General features: G+C 42.8%; 1 protein-coding gene across 1 annotated transcript in view; it reads left to right on the top strand.

Annotated features, from left to right (window-relative positions):
• Window positions 1-2424: 2424 nt before the first annotated feature.
• PTPRT (protein tyrosine phosphatase, receptor type, T) overlaps window positions 2425-5926 on the top strand; it is a 724687-nt gene continuing 721185 nt past the window's right edge. The window contains exon 1 of the mRNA XM_011996484.1: window positions 2425-2528. The gene's annotated coding sequence lies outside the window, so the exon portion shown is untranslated. The remainder of the gene's footprint in view (window positions 2529-5926) is intronic.

The raw sequence follows: 5926 nt of genomic DNA, 5'->3' as shown, positions 1-5926 counted from the left end.
TTGCTAATTGTACATATCCCAGAGGTTAAACCATTTTCTCGAAAGGTAAGGGAAGAGCGTTTCTTTGTAAAACCAAACACAGAGTTTCCCAGCATTGGAGCTAAGACTCTGCACTCCCTTCCCACTTGGGGTGGATGTGTTCACTCCCCCTTTAAACCTGTGGTATGAACAGACTTACAAGGTTCACTATATTTCCACTTCAAGAATTGACTTGAACTGATAGTTCCAAAAATAACTTTATAAAATTGTACAGGAGAGCCAAAAGGAAACAATTTCAGACAATTGAAGCAGCATGGCGTTTGTCAAGTTGACTAGATGCAGGAATTTTCAACTCTGAAAAGCCCATAGAAGTGGTTTTCCCTGGGCCTTGGGTCCTTGACACCACGCCAGCCAGGGTGGTTCAAAGGTAGCCTGAGGGATATCTGAGCTGCTGTCATTAGTTTAAAAACCTGAGCAAAAGTACATTGGGGAAATGGGGATACTGCCCACTTCCTGGATTTTTCTGAGGGTTTCCGTGAGATGCGACGTGTCAAGTTCTTCGAACAGTATCAGAGTCATCCTAAGTGATACACGAACTCTTCACTGAGCCAGGCCACTTCTCAAGCACCAATTCCACCCTGCCCAGTGCACTCCCAAGAAGTCTGCCTAATTGTTCCAAGATTCTTGGCTTTTGCTGAGCTTTATAGGTGCTGACACAGATAGGTAGACCAAATAGTTCAAATCAAGGAAAAATAGCAAGGAAAGGGGTCACTTTTAATAAAATATTTGGGAGCATGGAAAGAAACCTGAACCAGCAGCACAGCCCTGACTGGGAGCCCCTTCTGCAGACCCTGGAGTCTATCTGGAGACACCATCCTCATTCCCAGTGCCCAGGAGGCAAGGGAGCATAGCTGCTTGTTAAATGCTGAGTCTGGGGCTAAAGTGGACCTGGATTCAATTCTGTTTCTGTCTTTCACTAGTGCTGTGTAGCTTTTTCAGCACATTAAACTTGCTGAGCTTTGATTTCTGCCTAACAGGGAAATCATAATAGTGTCTGCTTTATAGGAACGTCATGAAGTTAAGTTAGATAGAGCATGCAAAGCATTTATCATAGTACCTGGCATTGTAGGAGCTCTCAGTAAATGACATTATTGTTACTATTTGTCTCTGTGTATTTGACTCCCTCTAGAAAGATGGCCAAAGCCTCCTGTTAAACCTCCTTGATCCTCTCCTAACTCTCCATTTGTTTCCATTCTGGGGGTGGTCCCAGTTCATCACTGATTTGATTGATGGCATAGAGGTTCTTCATTGTGCCTCAGTGAGGAAACCAATCCTTCTAGATACAAGTTATCAGCCAATGGAGAGCTGTTACTTATGTTATTATTTGTAGAATGCAGGTAGGTGAGAACCCTTCTCCACAAAAAAGGAAAGAGATGGACCTAGGTTACTCAATATAAAATGTAGACTTAATACGAAGAGTGGCTGCTTGTACACACTCTGATTTTCATTTGAAAGACCTTTTCCCTGTTATGTCCAGTCCCTAGAATCAATGCTCCCTCTCATGCTCAGAAATCACCATCACAGAGTAAGACTCTGGGGTCTTGTGACATTGGGCACATTTCTAGAGTTCTCTGTGCCTCCGTTCATTCACTGTGAAATAGAGAAAATAACACTACTGACTGCATTGGGTTAGGTGAGTTACTGCAGAGAGACACTTCATGTGGTACTTATCACATAGCAAGCGCTAAGAATGACAGCTACTAGTGCTTTCCTTCTCTTTTCCTCCCTCTTCCATTCTTTGTCTTCCTCATCATCATCCTCATCAGCATCGTCACCCAGGCCAAGCGTACAGGTATCAGGCCCAAAGGTGCTTCGCTACAGCTTTCTTTTTTTTGCTTCTTGATGTTACAGGGAAGCATCACCTATCATGAATATCTACACTCCTCCTGCCCCCCAATTTTTCTTCTAACTTTCACTGTCGTAGTTTCACCTTTTGTGCAATGCCAGCCCCAGAAGAATGATCAGTTTGGGTGTATTCTAGGCATGTTTGTGCCAATTTCACAGAGCAACATTGCATAGCAGCTAGTAATAGGACACAGAGATCTAAATTCACATCCTGATTCCCTCACCCTCTGGATGTGTGTCTGTGCCAAATGATGATGTAAACCCTCAGAGCCTTGACTTTCTGATCTGTGAAATGGTGATACTGTCCCCTTCATGGATTTTTGTGAGGTTTCAGTGAGATACTGTGTGTAAAGTTCGAACAGTGCCAGACTCATAATAAGCAATCAATGAACTCTTTGCTGAGCTGGGCCACTTCTCCAGTCCCAATTCCACCCTGCCCGGTGCCCATCCTGAGCTGCCATCCACCAACAGGGAAGTGGTGCAGGCTGCTGAATCTCATTCTTATGTGTTCTTTGGTTTCTCTCTTAGGAAAAGCACCTCATTTTCTGCGACTGCAAAACGTGGAGGTGAATGTGGGGCAGAATGCCACATTTCAGTGCATTGCTGGTGGGAAGTGGTCTCAGCATGACAAGCTTTGGCTCCAGGTAAGCATGACAGAAGCCTCTGCTCAGACTTGTTAGGATGAGAAAGGGAAAAGAAGGAATGGAAGGAAGCAGCTCTATGGCAACACAAGTGTATTGAACAAAGACCTGCGGAGGGGGACACCAGCTAGCACTGGAGCCAGCCCCTGCTTACCAACTGGGGTAATTTTAGGTCCAGGTGGGAGAGGTCTGGGCTTGTGAGATGGGGTGGGTGGTGTGGTCAGCTGCTGATAAGCAAGGAGTTTCCTGGGGTCAGGCGGTTAAGTCTGGGACTTGTCTGGCGGGATGTGTCTCATGGCCTGAGCCCCAGTGGAATTTTCTGCTCTAACCAGCATTTGTAAAATGGCAGAGGTTTACAAAATGGGGCAGCTTGGGCTAACAATGCTGCCTTCTCCCTTGATAAGGGAAGAAAGTGTGTGCTGTGGTGAAGGGTTTGCTGTGTAAGGGGAAGGGATATTTTTAAAGTACTTCTGTTCCTTTGATGGTGCCCTGCATCTATGATCTTGTTAAATCTTAACTGCAATTCTGCAAGGCGGGCGTTGGTATAACCATTTCATACATGCAGAAACCGAGACCAAAACCTCAAAGTTCTATAACTGGAATTTGTAACTGTGACCTTTTCCAACTACCCTCTAACAAACTTTGTCTTTTAATTGTAGATTACTAGGGCTAAGGCAAACGGAATATCTTAGGTTCTGAATATGTGGTTGTCATGTAATCTTAACTGGAAGGTTCTTGGATATCCAGTGATTGACTAGTACATCTGGATAAAATTAGAGAGTTGCTCTTTATGGGAATTTTTCACGAAAATGAGCAATCTGTCTGTTCTTTGGTTAAATAAGTCCATTAGTAAAGTCCATCAGGGAAGTGTTTTAAGCTTGAATTTGCCTTCCTGTTATTTCTGCTAATTCATGCTACTTTCCAAGAAAGATGAGAAAGGATCTCTGAGTGGGAGTTAGAGACAGAGGGCGACACACAGAACTAAAACATAACTTGTTAGAACATTAGCATACTTGTATTAATACCAACACAAATAGCAAGTTTTTGGAGCAGCACAGAAGTGGGAGCTGTGCTGTTTGGTGCAGGAACCACTAACTACATGTGGCTGTGGTTATTTAACATTAAAAAAATTATTTCTATACAAAAATTCGCTGGTCGTGGTGGCGAGTGCCTGTAATCCCGGCTACTTGGGAGGCTGAGGCAGGAGAATCACTTGAACCTGGGAGGTGGAGGTTGCAATGAGCTGAGATCGCACCAGTGCACTCCAGCATGGGCAACAGAGCAAAACTCCTTCTCAAAAAAAAAAAAAAAAATTCTAAATAGCTTTATTGAGTTATAACTGAGATATGATGTTTAAAGTATACAGTTTTAATATGTTTATGTGTGAAAGTATTACCACAATCAAGATATTGATGTACGCATGACATCCAAAATTCCGTTCCCATGTATAATCACTTCCTTCTGACCTCCCCACTCCCATCTGTCACAGGCAACCACCAATCTGCTTGCTGACAATACGTATTAGCTTGTATGTTCTAGAATTTCATATAAATGGAAGCATGCAGTGTGTATCTTCTTTCCTACAACATACTTATGTTGTTGTGTGTAACAATTTATTATTTTTTGCTAAGAAGTATTTCATAGAATGGATGTGCTACTATTTGTTTACCCATCTACCTGTTGATGGATACCTGTTGGGTTGTTGGCAGTTTCTGGCTGTTACAAAGAAGTTGCTGTGAGCATGCATGTGTGAGTCTTCATACGGGCATGTTCTTTCATTTCTCTTGGGTATGAAAGTGAATTAGAAGTGGAATGGCAGGGTCATCTGGTAGATATATGTTTAACTTTAAAGAACAACGAGCTGTTTGAAAAAATGGTTGTACCATTTTACGTTCCTACCAGCAGTCTCTGAAAGTTCTAGTTGCTCCATATCCTCACCAGCACTCAATATGGTCAGTCTTTTTAATTTTAGCATTTGAATAGGTGTGTAATGGGAGCACATTGTAGTTTTAATTTACATTTCTTTGAGGACTGATGATACCAAACATATTTTCATGTATTGTTTTGCCTAGCTGTCTCTCCACACACTTTGCTGGAAGTTCATGTTGTCACTTCTCTTCTTGAATTTAAGCCATTTCCTGCAGTTAGAAAATCCTTGGGCTTAAAGAGCCCATCTAGGGGCCAACAGTTCATCCTTGCCACTTAGCAGCACTGCAGGGTGAAATACCTGTTCTTTCTGCTTCCCAAGGTTGCTTGCAGACCACAGGAGAGCACAAGAAGCCTCCACATGTCACGTCAGTATTCGGTAGTGTTATTTACTCTTTTCATAACAATTAGTGTTCAGATGTATTAGGCTGCCAAGAAGCTGTGTGATTTCAATGGCATTGCCTCAGGTGGGTCATGAGAATGAGGCAGGACCATCACAATATTTTCAACAACTTTGTTTGGGTTTTCCAATTATCTTCTGATTGTTATTGTGGCAGTTCTGAGTTGCATGCCCTGAACCTTGGGTCTGTCAGTGGGAGGATGTTAAAGGAGATCATAATTGAATATTTGAAGAAAACAGATGGAAACACATGACATGGAGCTCTTCCACGTCTTATCTTCTTGTCAGTGTAAACCAAATCTTATTTCACAAAACGTCTTCCAGGTGTCTTTCAATGGGACATAAAACATGACAAGATATCATAAATTAAAAGTGAGGCAACACCAGATAGAAGGAAAAAATACACAGAGCTGGTAATAATGCAAAAACCGCATTTCTGCACACCTGTTACTAACTGGCGGGTCACACACACAGCCTGCAGCTTTGTAACCACTAGTGGAATAAAGGAAACTCGTCAGATACACAGTTCACAATGTCTGTGAGATTAAAAAAAAGCAATTGCTCAGGAAAATTCTACCTGTTGTTCACACAGAAGCCAGACGGGAATTGTTCCCAGGAGTCCCTGTAAAGAAAACACTGTATGATGCAATGAACAGTTTTCCCCACCACAGTCTTACTGAGGTCACACAAGTGAGTTTCACAGGCCTGTTTCTTATGACGGCTGTGAGAAAGCAGTCTGGGGAGGAGAAGGCGGAGAGAGGGATGAAGTGGACAAGAAGATATGGCAGCATCCGCTGCTGTCTGCCAATCTGTCTCCATCCTGGGGCACTTGAAACGTATCTGGGAAGTGAATAGATTCAATAACGATTTTTCCAAGGAAACTTCCCTAAATATTGTCTCTCTCATCTACATTTCAGAAAATATGGGGAGGTACACAGTTTATGTTGTGCTCTCTGACAAATACCTATGTGGCTAGGTAAGTCCAGGCTTATGTGCAGTAGGGTAATTGGAAGTAGATTATATTAGTCAGGGTTCTCCAGAGAAGCTGTGTGTGTGTGTGTGTGTGTGTGTGTGT

Source organism: Mandrillus leucophaeus, unplaced genomic scaffold, assembly GCF_000951045.1.
Source record: "Mandrillus leucophaeus isolate KB7577 unplaced genomic scaffold, Mleu.le_1.0 Scaffold516, whole genome shotgun sequence".
NCBI lineage: Eukaryota > Metazoa > Chordata > Mammalia > Primates > Cercopithecidae > Mandrillus > Mandrillus leucophaeus.
The sequence above is the reverse complement of the archived record's forward strand: the minus strand, read 5'-3'. Positions and strand labels throughout refer to the sequence as shown.